Raw genomic sequence first — 19,226 nt, forward strand, 5'->3', positions numbered from 1 at the left:
TCTGTAATAGTCGAAGTGGACGCAAGAGGGCGACACAGGACCGTTTACCCTGCCAAGTTCTTCGGTCGGGTTCAGTTCATCGCCCTTCCTTCCTGGACACGAGGTAAGCGATACGTCTATAAAGTGTACTGGTGTGGAAATTTATCACATGTCATCTGATCAAAAATTGAGAAAAGCTTTATAATCTGCAAGAAACGAACTGAATTTGGCTTTTCAAGAATATTTGGTCACGCTTTCGCAACGTTGGTGTGTAAATAAACAGCAGGCTGTATTACAGTTTTCATTTCGGATGTTCTAAATTTCTGAACCTGTTTCTTAAGGGATAGAGGTGTCTCAGCGGTTTGTATAGGTCTTAGAAATAGAGATTTTAAAGTGATGTGGGTGTTAAGTGCCATGATAATCATCGTAATGTCTAGTTTGATGTCCTCCAACATATTACATTTGGAAAAAACAATTTCAAAAGGGCATATATTGTGCACTTTGACGCATTTTTCCCATTTAAACAAGCAAAAATCTAATATTTGTACCGATGTAGACTTGTTAGTAAAAAATAAATTGGCTAGCTATTTGATATTCTTGCAGTCAGACTGTCAGCATATTAACAGTAGATTGAAGTAGGATTTAAGTGTATGACATAAACAGTGGGTTTTTAGCCACCTCCAAGCCAACAGCAGGAGCTCAGTGTTTCAACAATTAGGCATTTCTCTGGAAATTTGCTCCATATTAGTGAACCATAAACTGGAATGCTGCTTCTCCTTGTTTGGTTCTGATTCTGGGAATGCAGAGTGGACTTGAACCAGAAGACTTGATTGGTCTGGAAGCTTGATAGAAAAACAACAGCTCTAAAGTATTCTGGTGCTAAGCCATTCAATGATTTATAAACTAACAAAAGTATTTTAAAATCTATTTTCCATCAGCCTCTGGGCCTGATCAGTAGTTTTTAGCTGCAGTAGCTAACTCTACATTGTTCATGTTTGCGTCCAAAGATAACTTCAGTTTTGTTTGTGCTGAGCTGGAGAAAGTTACGGCACATCCATCCATTGACTTGTTTCAAGCCTCTCTTAAGTGCTTGAATGGGTTTATAGTCACCTGGCGACATTATGATAAAGAGTTATGAATCACCTGCATACCTATGATACCTATGGTAGCTAATCTCATAATTACTTAATATAACGTGAGCTAGCGGAAGCATGTATGCTAAATAGGAGGCGTCTGAGGATGGAACCTTGGGGAACCCCACACATGACGTCTGTCATCTCTGATGATTGAATGAGATCAGAGGAGATCAGAGGCAATGACAGGAAAGTTGTTGGTAGGAGGAAAAACTGAATCTGTTTTAGTCGAGTTATTCTCTCTTACTAAATGTGTTTTTTAGTTGACTTGTACACTAGGCATGTCGCGTTAAAGTTGGAAAAAAAAAGTTTTTTTTGGTTGTAGAATTTTTTTATGCTACAAAAATTTGACCTTTTTAACAAGGTTGTGCACATTCTGACATTCTGACGATTCCGATACTGATCATCAATGAGGCCGATCTCCGCAAATCACTGCCGATTGCCTGGAATGGTTGTTCATTTTTCGCTTTAGGTTTAAATGATACTATGATATCTGGCAAAATGGAAAAATTATCTGGCGACAAATTCACCTAATTTAAACATATCTAAAATCTTTTTTTTAAGTTACATGCTGCAGCTGTTCACTGTGAGAGTTCACTGTCTGGTGGAGGTTGCTGTGAAATATTACTACCAGTAGCGCGTAGCGGCAGTCCAAGAGCGAGAGCAGAACCAGCGTCTTAAACCGCCAGTTCAAAGACTTGGTTTCAGGTTATTTGTTTAGTTTTCTGACTGTGGTGCTAATCTGGGTGAGTGTTGGTAGCTGTGCGCTGCTTTACCTGCTATCTGGCCGCTCCGGATATTCATTTTTTTCCTACATTGAGCCTCGATATAGCCACACTTCCTCAAGTGCTTGTTCTTTAAATGCCATATTAGATTCGTTGTGTTGATGCATTTTGACTTGCTTCACCCCCGAGGTAATTTTTCTCCGCAACACACAAACGTCCCCATTCACTCTCAGTTATTTAAATCGTTCTTATCACGTTTATCGTAGGAGTGGGAAATATTGACTTAAAATTTTTATCACGATATTTTGGAGTACTGCTGTGATAATGATAAACGTTACATGCAGACGTGTGACTGCACACAATAACAGCTTTGAATCACATTTTCAAATTACTTATATAAATCTACGCTCTCATTAAACAAACAGTGAAGAAAGATGTAAAAATAACAATCCCTCTATAGGGACAGTTTTGGGGGTTTTAACATCATTAATAAGAATTTATTGCAACAATAAATCAAAATTCTTATTATGGCATGCATAATAAATGATAAACAATACAATAAATGCCCACCCCAAATATTTCATTATCACAACAGTAAAGCAAAATATCATGATAAAACTTTAAGTCCATGTCGCCCACTGCTAGGGATAACCCTGGGAAATCAGATTCACCCTTATTAAAGGCAAGTTTATCATGAATAGACAGCATCTAACAAAGTGACAACAGCCGATAAAAGAGCCACGGCTGGTGAGCGTTGAGTGTGTCGGGAGGGAGCTCCATGGCACGTGTCGTCTGTGTGTTGTGGTGGGGGGGAGGGTGTGTGTGCGAGGCAAGCGTGCCGCCCTCAAGGGGTTCTCCTCTGACCCTTATCTGCGTGTCTCTGGGGACGCCTTTCAGCCCCTCCTGGGATGCAAATGAGCAGCCATAAAGCAGGGGCGCATGGAGATGCCTCATACGGAGAGGGAAGAAAGAAAGAGAAAGTGGTGCTGGAGGTGGAGGAGGAAGAGGAGGAGGAGGAGGGTCAGCTCCGGAACATCCCACAGAGTGCATATTACGCTGAGAGCATGCTGGAGATGAAGCAGCAAACTAACAGACATGATGGGAGAGTTTGTGATGGTGTTTGAGATGGCATCCTCAACCCACGTTTTCTTTTCTGTAAATGGATCAAATCTATAAAGATAAAAAAAATCAAATAAAAAAATATCAGAATTATCATACAGCTATGATTGAAGATATAATTATTTACATATATTTTAAATCCTGACAAGATCAATCCAGAGAAAATATTTTCGACTCATGAGATTCTTTTGTGAGCGACGTATTACACGGTTTGGGTTCATTTTGCACTGCAAGGTCATGGTTCTGCTTTATTTTTGCCTCATTATCATAAGGCATCCATTTCTTTCTTCCATTAGTGACGCTTCGCCATGTCACCAACCCGACCTCTATTTACGTGACTAAATTAGATTTTCTGTGTCTTCTCCTGCATTTTACTGGAAAAAAATAATCTCCAAATCAAAATGAGAAAATGAATCCTCTAAATATCATAATGTAGTTTGTATTAAAAGATAGATCGCACAATCTTTTTCTGAGAATATTATTGTATCAATGCATTTTAAATGCGTATTGTCAGTCGGAAGTTTCAGAATAATCTATTTTACGCTATTTATGTTTATTTTATTTTAGTATTAATTGAATAAGGCAGCCTCATGGCATTTTTTACCTCTGTTTTCTTACATATATGTAAGAAAAAAAAGATGTCATGTTGGGAGATCATTTTTCTCGGAGGTGGGGGAGGGGCCGTCTGTCTATGGTCACCTGCTCTCCAGCACCAGGGGTTCTGCAGTGTTTGATGTGTTCGGCATCCCCCTCCGCATGTCTCCTAATTGTGTTGAGCATTGTGACGATGCATAATGTGCAGACAGGCAGAGGGACCTGAAAGCAGTTGATGACCTCTGTCTCAACATATGTGGCACGCTCACCCCCTGCACACTTTGATTGTGAGGAGATGAATGCATGCGAATAGAAACGCGTAGATATAGACCTGCTATATAGCTGTGGCATCTTTTTTTTTTTTTAAATAAGACACAGCTTTTGCTCTTAAATAAATTTGTTTGTGAAGTTTTTAGTTGCTGTTGTGTGTGATCTGAAAAAAATCTGAATTATAAATGTCAACTTATTGTAAATAATTAATTTTTACCCTAAAAAAAAATTCTTATTTTTGTACCTTCTGCGTATTCTGCCTCCATCATCTGGGATGTAGGTCAGCTCGCATCTTTGTTTCCTGCAGCGATTTGCAGCATGAATCATTTGATGTAGGGCTGTGATTTTCTTTTATTTAATACAATAATTTATGCTCATTATTAAAATTACTTGAGGCTTTGTCATTTTGGATTTTCTTTGTGCTTTAACAAGAAATACTACAGATAGAAGTTCAGTCCATAAAACGACGACTTTATTGAAATGTTTCAAAGAAGGAAAAGACACAAGTGTGATGCTGAAAGTCAAAAATCCAAATGGATCATTTCAAAAGCAGGTAAGCGTGTTGCAGCTGAAATCAAAGCTAAAGTTATAAACCAACATGCAGGAGGATGACTTTGAGTTTTCTACAAGACAAATACACAGCAGGAGTTTGATTTATTGCTTTCCACAAGTTGGCAGTATTTTTTTTTTTTTTAACCTCACAAGGAAGCGTATTCTCACGAGAAAATACACAGAGCTTTGAAGTGTCCCACTGTCACCACATGGCAAATCCCCCCAGTGTGATCCCTCTGTCCACTTGGCTGCAGGAGTAACACTGCAATGCTGCCTATGGCTCTGTTTGCTGGGACAATATGGAAACCAGTATGTTAACCGACCAGTGCCCAGTGGTTGTGGGTCTGTGTCCTAAAATATACATTTGCTCCTCTTCGATCTGTGCGTGCAGTCTCTGGTGTGTGTGGTTAATCTGGATTGTGAAACGTGTTAATCTGTGCAGCCCTGTCCTGTCGCCTACACGCTGCAGGTGAGGGTCGACTGTGGCTTCTCTCTTGGCATTCACCGCGTGCCTTAATTGTATTGAAATTAAATCAAGGTCCACTGTGAACACAAAGAGCTCAAACCCAAACTTCCAAGCATTCGCAGCTCCCATGTTCTCCTCTAATCTGAAATGTACCGCACGTTGGACTTCACTTCTTCTTTTGCTGCATTTTTTTCTCCTCTTTTCTGTTGCAAAAGTGCAAAAATATTTTGCCTCCACTCAGCTGTACTTTCTCATTCCCTTTTCCTCACCTGTGATCTGTCCTCCCTGTAGGCTCAGATGCGGCTCTGCGGGTCTTTCACACGTCAGAGTGCCAGCCAGCCATGTTAATTCCACACAAATGTGCAGTCCGATTTAAAAAATATTATGTTTTCTGTGCAGATAGTACAGAAAAAGACACAAACACACACTACAAACGGTGGCTCGCACTGAACGACACATATACATGCACGCATGCAAATGTGGATGTGCAGCAACAAAATTTGAGGGGGGGAGAGTAAAAAAAAAAGTGTTGTCATCAAAGCAGGGTTCACAGCCTTTAGATGCTGTTTGGGTAAACAGAACAGAGACGAGCGCGGCAGAGCGAGCGAGCGAAGCTACCTTTGTTGCACCATAAAGAGAGCAGCTGCCCGGCTACCTGATCGCTACCATTCCTGCAGAACATCTTCCCCCTGAGAGCAAAACAAAGGAAGGACGCTCGTCTTTTTCACGAGGACACACCAACGACGCTTCGCAACGTCCTGATGTGAGCAAAGCGCCGGACTCTACGCGTCGCTTGTTCTCTGGAGCTCAGTACGGCTTAACCAGACCAAACCGATCTTCATCCCAGTTGGTAAAGCTGTGTCGCTATCTCCCTCTCACCCTCCCTCCTGCTCTCCATCTCTTTACTGTTCTCTCTCGCTCTGTACACTCTGCGCATGTATCTGTACAGACCAGAAAGCAGGACCTAAATATCAACACACACAGACGCACAAATCGATTTGCAAGCAGTAAAGTGTGATGGAAAGAGGGAAAAGATTTCAGAATTGAAGCTTTTTATCATACAAATCACTCCAGGAAATCACTTTTTTTAAAAACTCGTCATCACTGCAATCAGTCTCTTTTTCCGTTTTACCCTACACAATGCTACCACAAACAGAATCTTTCTTTTCTCTGATCGAATACGTCCTTCCTCTCTAAGGCTGAAGCGAAAAACAGCAGAGAAGATGGAGAGTGTGTCCTCCTTCAGGTCCTCGCTCCCGGTCTTGTTGTTGTTTGTTGCCGCTGTAGTTGTTGTGGCTGCGCTGCTCCATCTCCATCCTGTCTGGGTTCTTCTTCGTTCGGAAGACACAAGGGGTGGTGGGATAGCAAACAGGGGGGACTGAAGGGATGGGATGCAGGCAGGTGTCACGCATGCAGTCAAGGGGGAAAGGAGGAGAAGGTAGCAGGAGGAAGAAAAAAAAAAACACGGACTCAGCTAAATTCTAGCCGTTCATCAGCTTTAGGAAAAATCCATTTGGATCTGCTCAAGACAAAACCAGAAACAACGGGAAAAAAAGCCCACGATGTAGAATATACATATATAAGCCAGGTAGGTATATATGTATGAGGATCCAAGGGAGAAGGAGGAGAACAGGGAAATAAGGGACGGACGGACGAGGAGGACAGGCGACTGGCTCACACGCAGACACAGTGCGCCGAGGAGAAGGCACGGGCTTCAATTTATGCTTTCTGGTCGACACCACCCCCCATCTCACATACATCCATACACACACACAAACACACATCTATCGAATGTCCCGCCCCTATCTGCCCCTGTCCCTATCCTGTCCCGTACTGGATGCATGGCCCAGCTGATCAGTGCAGAGGGATTAGCCAACAGGGCCAGCTGGCAGGGATTACACAGGCAAAGTGGGGGGAGGTTTGCACTGGGCGGTGGGGTAGGGGGAGTAGCTGAGGGGTGAGAGGGTAGATCTAAAACTGGGGGATGAGAGGAGTGTGTGGGGGGGGGGGGGGGGCTGGGGCAGTTCTCTTGTCTTGTCCTACACACACACACCTGCATATAAACACACATTAGTGCACTCACACACTAGAAGCAGACGAACGGTTTGGAGCGACCGCAGCAGAACAGAAATGATCTGCAAGAGTGACGTCTGTAAGCTACGCATCGCATCCTCTCTTCCTGCTGCAAGCAACAACAATGCACCAAGCTGGTGAATGGATGTTAATGTGGAGGAGGCCGCGGGTCGGCGGGGTGGGGGGGTTGACGGCAGAGGGAGGGAACCCCATGAGAGAGTGGAGCAGGGCTGACAATGCGAGGCTTTGACCCTTGACTCCTTCCCCGCTCCATCATCCGCAGCCATCAGCTGATTCTGGTAAATGGGCAGCGGCAGCGGCCACCCCCCCTCCCCTCTCTTTCCCTGTCAAACACACACGTGCACACGGACACGAGCCCCGCTAACGCTGCTGAATCTACCAGGGATGACCTTAGCTCTTTTTTTTTTATTACCAGCCCTTTTCCAACTCCCGCTCCCTCCAGCGCACCACTGCTCTTTTCCGTCTCATGCCTCACTTCACCACTTAGCTCATCCCGGTATTCCCGCTGCTGTAACCATTCCCGTTCTTTAAAAAGTGTCCACAGCTGTCGTATCCACACAGAAACGGGAGCATATTTTCATCTGGTCGTCGTTCAATCGTATTGAATTAGATTTTCTTTCTCACTGTTTTTGTGAGGCTGTGAACCTCTTCCACTTTACAGATGTATTTTATCTCCACTGGTGTGTAGAAGTACACAAATACTTTGGTTGAAATACATAGGTCACACATTAAAAGCCTTTTAAGACTAAAGCTGTTACTGTTGTTTTTTTTTTTTTTACAATAAACAATGTAACGTTTCGCTATGGCTGCTGATCTGATTTATTCATACATCAGCATCACTGCTTCCTTTATTCAGAATGGGTATTATTATTATTATCCTTCATTAATATACGGTTATCAGAAAAAAATGGAAAGATTAGTTAAACTGATCTTATTTCAGCCTCTGCAAAACAATGCAGACAAATCTTTAAAAATGTTCCTTAAACACATCAGAGAAGAAGATTGACGTGCACAATTTATGGAACGTAGACACCGTCCATAGTCTGTCACTGACTCCGCACAGTTTTATAGATTTGAAGCAATAAATCAAATCTTTTGTTTATCTGTGTGCAAACTGAGCTTCTGTCTGAGCTTTTTGTAAATCCATATGTCAAATATATGCATGTACAGACCCGAGGAGCGGGCTCGTCAAAGTGTTTTTCTGTAGATTTAAAGTGATATCTTATGTGGCCTCGAAGGCTAACATGTAGACGCAGACATGGCTGATGTGAGACATACATGATGTTAGGTTGGATGATTTCCACCTGAAATGCACGGACATATTGGAGTAGAGCTCTAGTGTGAAACACCAGAGAGATCCTGTTTTTCTGTTTGTGAAGACAAGATAAATTTTTTTTCCTTTAATTTGAAGTATTTTTCTGTTAAAGATCATTCTTTAATTTTCCCTTTAATTGCATGCTATGGTGTTTTAGCATAAATGCTGCTTTTTCACAAAAAGTTGAACCTTGTCCACCTCGAAAATATGGCAGAACGAATATTTTTTACAGCGTTTTTTACGCCTTCGCACTTCGTCCTTAATTTTTAAAGACGAGAGTAGCAAACGGGCGTTCAACCACTGCTAGCTGGCAGCTGCAAAGATCAGAAAGACTTGAGAAAAGATTTTTTTTCGTCAGACAGAGAAACACGGGCAGAAAAGAGTCAAGCGATTATATAAAGAGACAAGTCTGGAGAGACAGACAGGCAGAAAGAGACAGACAGGCAGGTAGGGACAAATAGGCAGTGCTCGTCTCCCACTTTGGTAATCTGATGGGGAGATTAGCAAGCAGGCAGCATTTGGGTCGGATTATCGGGTCATTAGAAAAGACTGGTGCTCCAGAGCCTCTCTCATGTGTTAATGTGGCTTTACAGGTCCTGAGCGCAGTCTGTGCAGATTGCAGAGGATGTACATGACATCGTCTCTAAACATGCAAAGAGGGCCGCATCACCCTAACACCCCTCAGACATGGTGTGTGTTACTGTATATCTACGACATTATATAAATGATTTTTTTTGTAATATCTGACTTACCTGCAATTCTCATATTTATCTAATAAAATGTTTTATATTAGTCGTCTCTAAATATCAGATTTAACTCATCCATAGAAATGTATCATTTTTAAATAGCCTCTAAATGTAATTTATTTTCATATTGCATTTGAATAATTTTTTTTCTGTAGTTTTTTTTATTTCTTATTTAAAAAAAATATTTACAGTTTTTAGATAAATTACAAGTGCAAGAATATTTCTTAATAAAAATGCAGTTTATCCAAAAAAATACATGGGAGTGAAATGTTTTTTTCTAATCATACATATATGATGCTTAATGATATACTTGTTGTTGTAGTTTATACGGTTTTTAAAATGTATTTCTTGTTGGAAATATATTTAGAAATCCGCTTGTGTTTTGTTATATATTGGTCAGGGATTATTGGGCGGCTCATTGATAGCTGATCAATGTTGCTGCTGTTCTCTGTGTCAGTTGTGCTGATACGCAGTATCGTTGCAACGCTGCGAAATTGGTCTCAATTTCACAAGAACAGACAATGAAGCCTCTGATAAGCAAGCATGCTTTATTTGTTGTGTGTGAGCGAGACTTCATGCGGAGCTTATTGTTCCAGCTTCACACCAGCCCAAACACAGATCTAATGAGCGTTAAGTGTTTGTAACTTTTCTTCGATCGATCACTTTCTCCGTTAAAATCTGATCTCTGGTCCCTAAAACCTTCGCTGCTGCTGCTGCTGCTGCTGCTTCTGCATACACCCTGTCCCAGTTCCCCACCCCCCATCCCCTTTTTGTCAAATAAATTGCTATGTGACCTACTTCCCATTTTGCACCATTTCGCTCGTATTCAGATATTATTGTTTGAACATGAGTGATTTGCTTTGGGGCATACGGTATCAAAGAGGGCACATTGTACGGTATACAAAATAAGGCATGCTTTACTGTAAGTGGTTATAAATTAAATATAAAAATGTCAACTTTAGCGTGGACGGCGTTTTTGTTCTGAGTTTCATCTGTGGGTTGTTGCAGTGCTGCGGCCTCTTTTAACACGTTTTGTTTTTGAATTTTCTTGTGTGAATTATAATTAAAATACATGGTTCACATATTTGGGCTGCACAGTGGCGCAGTTGGTAGCACTGTTGCCTTGCAGCAAGAAGGTCCTGGGTTCGATTCCCGGCCGGGGTCTTTCTGCATGGAGTTTGCATGTTCTCCCTGTGCATGCGTGGGTTCTCTCCGGGTACTCCGGCTTCCTCCCACAGTCCAAAAACATGACTGTTAGGTTAATTGGTCTATCTAAATTCTCCCTAGGTGTGTGTTTGTGTGTGAATGGTTGTTTGTCCTGTATGTCTTTGTGTTGCCCTGCGACAGGCTGGCGACCTGTCCAGGGTGTACCCCGCCTCCCGCCTGGAACGTAGCTGGAGATAGGCACCAGCAACCCTCCCGACCCCATTAGGGACAAGGGTGCACGGAAAATGGATGGATGGATGGATGGATGGTTCACATATTTTCTGATTAACACATGAAGTAATTCTCAGAGCAGAGAGGAAGTATTTGTGATGACCATGGTCAGAAAATAAGGTAAATCAATTTTGCAGCCTAGCTAAGCAGAAAGCACACTGGTAATTTTTAATGATAAGCATTGCTAATTTATTGAGGCACGATGCATTTATAACCCAGTTATATCTGCACCAGTTGGCATCCAGTGTCCTGCCTTAACTTGTGGTGCATTTTTTAAAAACCCACACTGATGCAAGGATCCTGCATCCAAAATATAGTCGTGGAGTGCCGCTGCAACTTGATATTATTTTTGCACTCTTATTTTAGGTTTTGTTTGTTTTTTGGGGGGAAAATTTTATTTCTCCCTGCAGGTTTAATTTTAATTTTCAACTGAGTTGAAAAAAGTCAAATATTTCCATGTGTACAGCTGTGAGTCGGTGTGTGTCTCTGTGTGTGTGTGAGATCAAGGTTTCTTCCTGCAGAATCCCAGTGATGGAGCAATGGCACCAGAGACCTCACTGACCCTGATTTATTGGGATCAGAATCCACATGACAGCAATTAATTTACGTCCATTAACCACATTGCTTGCTCTCCCCTTCTTGCTCTCTGAGGACGTTTTTTGAGCAACCAGTTCGAACGCTTTTCTCTTCTTTGACTTTTTTTTTTCATCCGCCAGCGGGTGATCCCGCTTTTCGTCAGTCACTACTACCGGTCCACCTCAACATGCAATGATTGTAACGTTGCTGTATTTTTGTTCTTTTCACAGAAACGCAACAGAATGAGGAACTTCTGATTTGAGATATTTTAAGGGGTGTATCCACTCTTTAATTAAAATGAAAAAAAAAACATACATGGTGAAAAATGTGAATAACTTAAACACCGCTAAGCAAATTGACTAGAACTACACAAGGAATTGGATATTAACATTATAAGATGTGCATCTTCTGATCATGCCACGACGTTCTGCATTCTGTTTTATCATGAAAGCATCATTTCATTCAGGTTCTTATCCTCAAGGGTCTTTTTATTTTTCCCTTTACATTTAAGTTTCCTTATTCATCCTCACTGGCCTACATCTGCCGCCACTTCTGCAACTTTAATTCTTCTTTTCTACCAGTATTCGTCAGCCAAGTGTTATTTTTTCTTTTTTTGGCCTTTCAACTCAAGATGGGAGACTTTGCTTGAGGGGGAATTTGCCATTTACGTCCACAGACAAAGAAAAAAGAAAAGAAAAAGAAGGGAGCATTAGCACTTTGGCTCTTTATTTGTCTCCTTGCTTTGTGCATCTTTGCTTTTTCTTTCTCCACCCATTATAAAAGCCTTCCTCCAACTCAGGCCTTCACATCTTCACTCAGTCCTCCAGCTAGAACAGAAATCACTAAATGCATCGGGAAGCCTTGATGAGGAGCGAAGACGGAAGGATGAATTGTTTAGTTATTCTGTCCCGAACTTGAGCATAAAAAAAGTCTTCATGGATTCAGACTTTCTATGTTTCACTTTGTAGAAATGAATAGATTTATTGTTTTATTTTAGCAAATTTCTGCAGATGCCTAATTTCAGATTTATTCTAACGGAGGAGACAATCAGTAAAAAAAAATCCTTTGCAAGCATCTCATTGCTCGGGGACAGGTTCTCCCAGTGTCTGCTGAAGGATTGCCTGAGGACATGGTGCGGGAGGAAAAGTTGCAGTTGGCAGCAAAGACTCTGCAAAGGGAGTGGGGGTTTGCAGTAAAGGATTTTAAACCAAAGCCTCTTTGGTAAAGCAGAGGAAGGGAGGTAGGGTGGAAAGAATGGGGCGTTGGGGGGAGGTGGATGGATACAGGATGACACAAGGTCCAGATTAACCCTAATCTCAGGTCTGCTGGTTTAGGTAAGGCCGGGGGACTGGAGGAGGCTGTGCCATGATGCCAGGTGGTCATGAGGAGGTTAAAGCTGGAAGAGGATGTGGGATCAGAGGGGGTGTTGCTAGGGAAGAAGAAGAGCAGCAAATAGAGTAAGGTTTTCGATATTTTTTTGCTATGAGCAAGCTTTTTTGCAGATTGAATTAAATTTTAAAAAATTAACAGACAGAAACCAGAATGAGAGAAGCTGTTGTGGTCTGGGTTTGGAGTGGGGGGAGGTTGTTCGGCTACCAGCCCAGCAGGGGGCTGCGACAGAGGCGGCAGGGTGATTGGGTGGTTCGTACATGGTGACAGTGGCACATGCCCCGGTGCATGGGATTAGAGGGACAGTCGGTAATCTGCTGTTTAGGCTGTATGTAGGGCAAGAGTAGCTTAGCCCAGCCGCTCTTAGCAAGGCTGGAGCGAGAGGGAGAGGAAGTGGACCGGCATTATGGAGCAGCACTCAGCTCACTCAAATCGCCCATCAGGTCGTTTTTTTTTTTCTGCTTTTATCCACCCGCTCTCTGTCTGGCTGCTTGTTTCACATACAGCAATGTGTAAAAGTCTTCACACCCCCTGAACATTTTCACATTTTGTCACATCATAACCAAAAACTCGTAAAAATAAATTAGGCTTTTTATGTGATAGACCCTCATAAAGATAACGAGGAAAATGATGGATGGGTTCACATTTTTTAGAAATGCAAATTTGAGCCCCCTTTAAAATCCACATCAAACCTAATTAGAAAACACAGTCCGCCAATGTGTAGTTCAGAGAATAAATCAAGCTGTTCTCCGAAGGCCTCAGAGGCTTGTTACAAAAACATCATGAAGACCAAGGAACATAGCAGGCAGGTTTAAAGCAGAGTTAAGTTATAAAATAATAACCAAAGCACCAGTAAACTTAATAAAATCATTTCTATTTATGAGCTTGTAAATTCTGCAACATTAAAATGCATTAAAATAGCTTGTCACATTTCATCAGGAATATACCTCCTATGATGTTCCGGACGCTGCAGTCTCTCCAACCAGCAACCAATATTTTTTCCCAGCTGTTGTTTTCTTCGTGTTCTGCTTTAACATGGGTTTACATGGTTCAGAAAGCTGCTGTTGTGTTCTCACACAGTAACACCTAAAATGTAGTTTCATCATTTATTTGCAACAGCAGTGATGAGCAGATGACATTCCAAAAAGGTCATGATCGAATCATCCAAATATATTTGATGACTAAATGCTTCATGACATTCTGACAACTAAATGTTCACAAAATCTTACTGTGGAAAAATATATTTTCTAGAAAAACAATAGCTAAAAATGCTAACATTAGTTTCTGCTCTGTTGCAGTATGACCTGTTGATTCAACTTATATCATATTATGTCATACTGTGTTAATTTTGGTGACACAAGATTAACACAGTTAATTTTGTGTCAACAGAACTGACACAAAAATGGTTCTATCTCATAAATTTAAGCTTAGCTTTGAAAGTCATATATTTTAATAATTTTCATTTGCTCTTTTCCCACCACTCACTCTCTACACACATTTAGCTGTCCAGGGATATCTTAACAGATCACATGACACAGAGATATAGCAGCAATCTGTTTCACTTGGAACATTACTGAGTGAAAAACTAGTAATTCCCAGATTTGTCAGATCAACAAAATAATGTGCTACATTCTTAAAAGTTGGCTCTGCCAGAGGCATATTGCTAGGCTTGCTGGGAGCTGCTGAAAAAACAGTCAGCAGATATCAGAAGTTGACTTTGATCAGGGTCTCCAACACCAAGACCCAAATATGACCTGAATGTCTTACTTCATATTTTTGGCCATCTTTTAAAAAAATATGTAAAATTTTGTTTCTGAAGTCTAGAACATAAGAACAATATACCAAAATTACTAAACTGCAGACCTTGATGATCCTTGTGGTATTAAGTTTTGAGAGCACTTCAAATTTGAGTTAAACTGTAGATATTGACAATAATTTAAGTCACTTCATAAATGGAATTAATTATTGGAACTGCCTGGATAACAAATGCAAAACTAAGTTTAAAACGCTATGCTACATGAGTCTAAAGTGAAGAACTAATTGGAAGCCTGTCCTCAGAAGCATAGGAAACCTAAGGATACACTGCATAGGCTCAGTTAGTGTCAAATGAGAGGAATGCACACAGAAATATGAGAGCATGCAGTGTGTAATCACTTTCAAACACAAGAGGTTGTGACAGCTTTCTTCTTTAGAGTGGAAACATTTCAGAAGTGACAGTAATACACTTCACTTAAGTTCAAAGTCGTGTTATATTTAAGAATATTTCAGAGGCAGTAATAATGTTACTGTGTTTTTTTTATTATTATTTTTGCTTCATTTAAGTCTTATAATGATCAAACAGTTAATCAGTGGAACAACGGGACAAGCTCTGGGAAACATTTATATTGCAAAGGCTTTTCAATTATCCAACAAAGTCTCCCATTTGTGTCTCCTCTAGTTTCAGAATATGAACGTGTCTGATTGATGGTTGAACATGACCAGTTTGATGGTTCAGAGATTAGAGCAGGGAGCTAACAGGACAGAAGGAAAATGGTTTGAATCCCAGTAGTTACAACACCCCACACCCATGCAGGGGTGGGTGGGTTTTTTCCTGATGTGTCAAGTTCCTGCAGTCCAAAATTAAGCACTAGTGGACAATTGTGTTTCTGAGTTGGTTTGGTGGGTTGGGTGCATCTTTCTGCACTATTTTTGTCCACTTCTCTTCTTTAAAATAGACGCCTTGATAGATTTTCAGTGTTAGGCTGATTTAGATTGCAGGCAGGCTGTTGAAGAAGTCAACCAAAAAAATCCATATCCTGAAGATTAAGAACAGCAAAAATGTCAGGAAGAAAACTGTGAAGAAATTTAAAGCAATGTCTGTCAGAGCTCTGCTAAATCCATCAACTGTAAATCTACCAAGGCATGGATGTCCACCAAAGCCGACAACCAGACAGGAGAGCACTAATCAGAGAAAAAGACATAAGGTAGCAATGGTAACTCTGGAGGAGCTGCAGAAATCCACAGTTCAAGAACGAGGATGCGTGACAAGAAAACTTATTTATGCACTCCACGAACCTGGCTTTTATTAAAGTCACCTCCTTCCAAGTTATTTCTCTCTCCCATTTATGGCTTTATCGCAACTAGCAACTTATGTATATTTGTAGACAACTTATGTTCACAATGTAGATTCTTCCTACAGAGCTGTGGGTTTCTGCAGCTCCTTTTCTTACTCAGTATTTCAGTTTTAGAGGACGGTCTTGTCTTTGTAGGTCTGCATTTGATCCATCCTATGTACATGTGCAAAAAAATGAGGTACGATTTTCATTAAAACAGAAAATCTCAAGGGGAATATATGCTTTCTTAAATTACTATTTGTATTGAGTAAACTTGTCTTTGTACAAATTCAAAATTTATTCAGATTTTATGAGCACAGGAAAAAAATCTTCCCTTGAATCTATAAAAGAAATGTTGAAATAAATCAACTTTACATGTCACTGGTTGCTGCATCATGATTTTCACTTTGTTACATTGTGTTGGGTCTCTAAAGTGAGAGAAAAATGAGATTCTGCTATAGCCGAAATGCAAGCATGCTTGCATTTCCAAGAATTTTCTGCAAATTCTTGGAAATGCACCATTGTCCAAACCACCCTCACCCTTCCAAGTCACTCAAACTAGTCTCCATCTCTTCCCATTCTCCAATAAGCCTGCTGATTTATGTCAAGCAAACTCAAGCACAGGCAGGCATATGAATGAAAATTTGTCAAGTTTGCTTTTCCCACTCTGGTCTGTGAATACCGCCAGAGAACCACATTGCCCCTAACTGCCTGTAGCAGCTTCAGCAGAGCAATCAAAGCCTTTGTTTTTGTCTCACCAGCCCACAATCCCACCTGCTTTGGCGAGACGAAATGATTCCTTTAAAAACACAGAGGCGGCATGATTTATTATTCTAATTAGTCAAAGTGAGACTTTTAAAAAGCCACAATTACACTAAACAAGCAAAGCAGTTTCCAGGTTGACGACCTCTTCTTCTGGTCAATTGCTAATAGAAGTGCAGTTCTGGTCAGAAGCTTGCATCCACTCTTTAACTGCAGAAATGTCATGTTAATTTCAACTTTTAATGATGGGGTTTGGATGGATATTCAAACTCCAATTTCAGTGATGATTTTAAGCAAGAATTGTGTTCAAAAGTCTGAATTTACTGTTGATTTTCATAAATTCATAGGGTCAAAATTCTGCATTGTAAAAACAAAGGTGGGCCAGATCTAAACTTTGCCATTGTATGCATTTTAAGTTCTGGATCTAACTTATTTACTCACCTGAAACAACATCAAGTTGAATTTAAACATCACTGGTAATGGAGAAAAATCATCTTAAGTTCAAATTAAGCTGTCTGTAGCATTAGCTTTGGATTAATGTTCCATTCAAACACCCAAGTGGTCCAAGTTCACAACATCCAACTCTAGATTTGCTCTAGATGGAGTTAAAAAAAAGTTGCAGGTAGTCTTCTTTCTTTCTAAACTTGTGACAGCCAAACAAACCCACAGCATGATGCTACCTCCACCATGTGACAATTGATACTGTGTTCCAGACACGTGCAGAGGGGGAAGGCGGAGGGGGCTGGAGCCCCTGCCCCTTTTATCCTTGATGCCCCTAGTGCCCTATTTGAGTTTTTTTTTTTCAAAATTTATATTTTTTTATTTTAATTTTTTTTATTTGTATGTCAGAAGGCTTGCTTGTGCCCTTTAGCAATAATATTTAGCTAAATATAATAATTTAGCAAAATAAGTCTGTGAGAGGGAGACCAGGTTTATTAGCGGAGTTTAAAATCAATCACTGATTATTGGTTATTTGCTGTGATGTATTTGTGAACAAACCCAATTCAAACACAAAGATTACGCCATATTGTTGCCATGGTAACCCAACAACCATGCTATCAAGATGATTCTTTAAACTTTTACAAAGTAAACTTCCTAATTAAATCCTAAATGTACAATTTTTTTCTCAGCTGAATGCATTAAATAAAATTTAATAACATTGTCATTCTCTATAAATGATGCTACAGGTTTAGATCTATTGTCTGTGTTACAGTTAAACCATTTAGGGGCCCCTGAATGTCTGGAGGGCCCCTACCAGCAGCTACTGAGTTTTCTTTGCCTTGATGTCTTGATATTTGAGCCTACATGTTCTAGATCCTTCATATTCTAGATCTCAGAGGTGCTAACATCACACAATAATATAGAGTTAACCCCTTTGAGTCAAGTTGCTCTAGAGGTTAAATAAATATTATTAGGGCTTATTTAGCAAAATGGCAGCAAATCTACTTATTTCATAACTTCATAACCAGAGACCTTTTCTCCTCTCTTCTGTTCAACAGCTACAGTCTCAGATCAGCTCAGACCTCCAGGACTGTCAGCAGCAGAAACAGCAACTTTATACCTGTTGGGGAAAATATACTACATTTACTTTGAATTGTCCCCACATGATGGTGTCAAGAAAATCCGAGCTCATCCCACTTCCCCATGCTGGAGATTTTAGTTTAACAGTAATAATAAATAAAGTTATCTTTAAAATGAATCACTCAAGTGATATCAAGGCCCAACAGTAGACTTAAGTGTCAATAAAATAAATCTAGTTGTGTGTGTTGTTTTTGTCTCATGCAAACTTTGCTTTAATTCTACTTTTTTCTATCTAATCATAAGAAATCATAGTCAGTCAGAGAGAGTCATTAAACAGGAAAAGCAGGTTTCCTGGAAAAAGAGGAAGTTTCCAGCCTGCAGATTTATAAAAATAGCTGAGACTATTTTAAAGCATGAAAGTTTTAAAAAATTAAATCTAAACATTTTGAGTAATTTGATAAGATTCAAAGTAAAATACTTATATTAATATTGGTTTACTTGTAATAATACTTACACTTATATTTGTGAGAACACCTACAAGAAAAACAAGTAACTGTAACTTTAGTAGTAAATAATTAGAATCATGTATTATTCTTGGTTTCTTTTCAGAAAAACATCTGTAATAACTCACATTAAGATCATAATAAGAGTAACTAATAAGTTATGGTTATAAAATCATAAATGAATGATAGATCAGAGAAGCTGAAGAAAATAAATGTGATATAAGTTATGGTTATAAAATTATAAATGAATGCTAAATCAGAGAAGCTAAAGAAAATAAATGTGATATAAATGTGATTTTGACATTGAACTTGAAATGGTGTAAAAGGTTATAAAACTGCAATTAAACATCACTGATATGTTGGAGGTAGATGGTAGGTGAAAGGTGACAGGAAGGGAAAAAGGGGAACTAACAGGAGAGCAGAGATGATCAGCACCTTATATGGAAACAGGAGGTTGAGCAGCCCTGAGACATTGGCACAGACATCATGACATGATGTCTCTTAAGACAGTGACGGATATGAGATCATCTGTCTAAGCAGACAGATGAACCCTATATAAGGTGGGTGCAAAAGAGGAACCGTTCGTTGGATCCTCCGGGCAGCTTCGAGCCAAGATCGAGATGGACAAAGAACTCTGCAGCTGAAGAAGAGTCGGAGCCACGGAGCCGGAGACTGTCCTGCACATGGAGACCAACCCGTCTGGCCCACAATCTGTGGCTTCGAATCGCACTTCTCTCATCGGCTGGGTTCTGACCCCAAAGACAAAGATGAAGACAAAGACAAGGAAGAAGAACTGGTGCCTTTTTTCCTGCCAGCACCAAGTCCTGTGTGACCTCAGCATCCATGCGGAGAGGAGGCTCATCAGACCTGCGGAGATCCTGGCCTTCGCCGATCAACATCTTCCTCCTGCTGCCGCACCTTCTTCGTCGTCGTGCCAGGTCTGGGGTTCGAAA

The 19,226-nt window shown here is 40.4% G+C and overlaps 1 protein-coding gene across 1 annotated transcript in view; it reads left to right on the top strand.

Moving 5' to 3' along the window:
• Positions 1-64: 64 nt before the first annotated feature.
• LOC114134449 (mitochondrial peptide methionine sulfoxide reductase) overlaps positions 65-19,226 on the top strand; it is a 64,491-nt gene continuing 45,329 nt past the window's right edge. Inside the window, 1 exon segment of the mRNA XM_075410480.1 lies at positions 65-103. The gene's annotated coding sequence lies outside the window, so the exon portion shown is untranslated.

The sequence above is a fragment of the Xiphophorus couchianus genome, chromosome 19 (assembly GCF_001444195.1).
Source record: "Xiphophorus couchianus chromosome 19, X_couchianus-1.0, whole genome shotgun sequence".
NCBI classification, from domain to species: domain Eukaryota; kingdom Metazoa; phylum Chordata; class Actinopteri; order Cyprinodontiformes; family Poeciliidae; genus Xiphophorus; species Xiphophorus couchianus.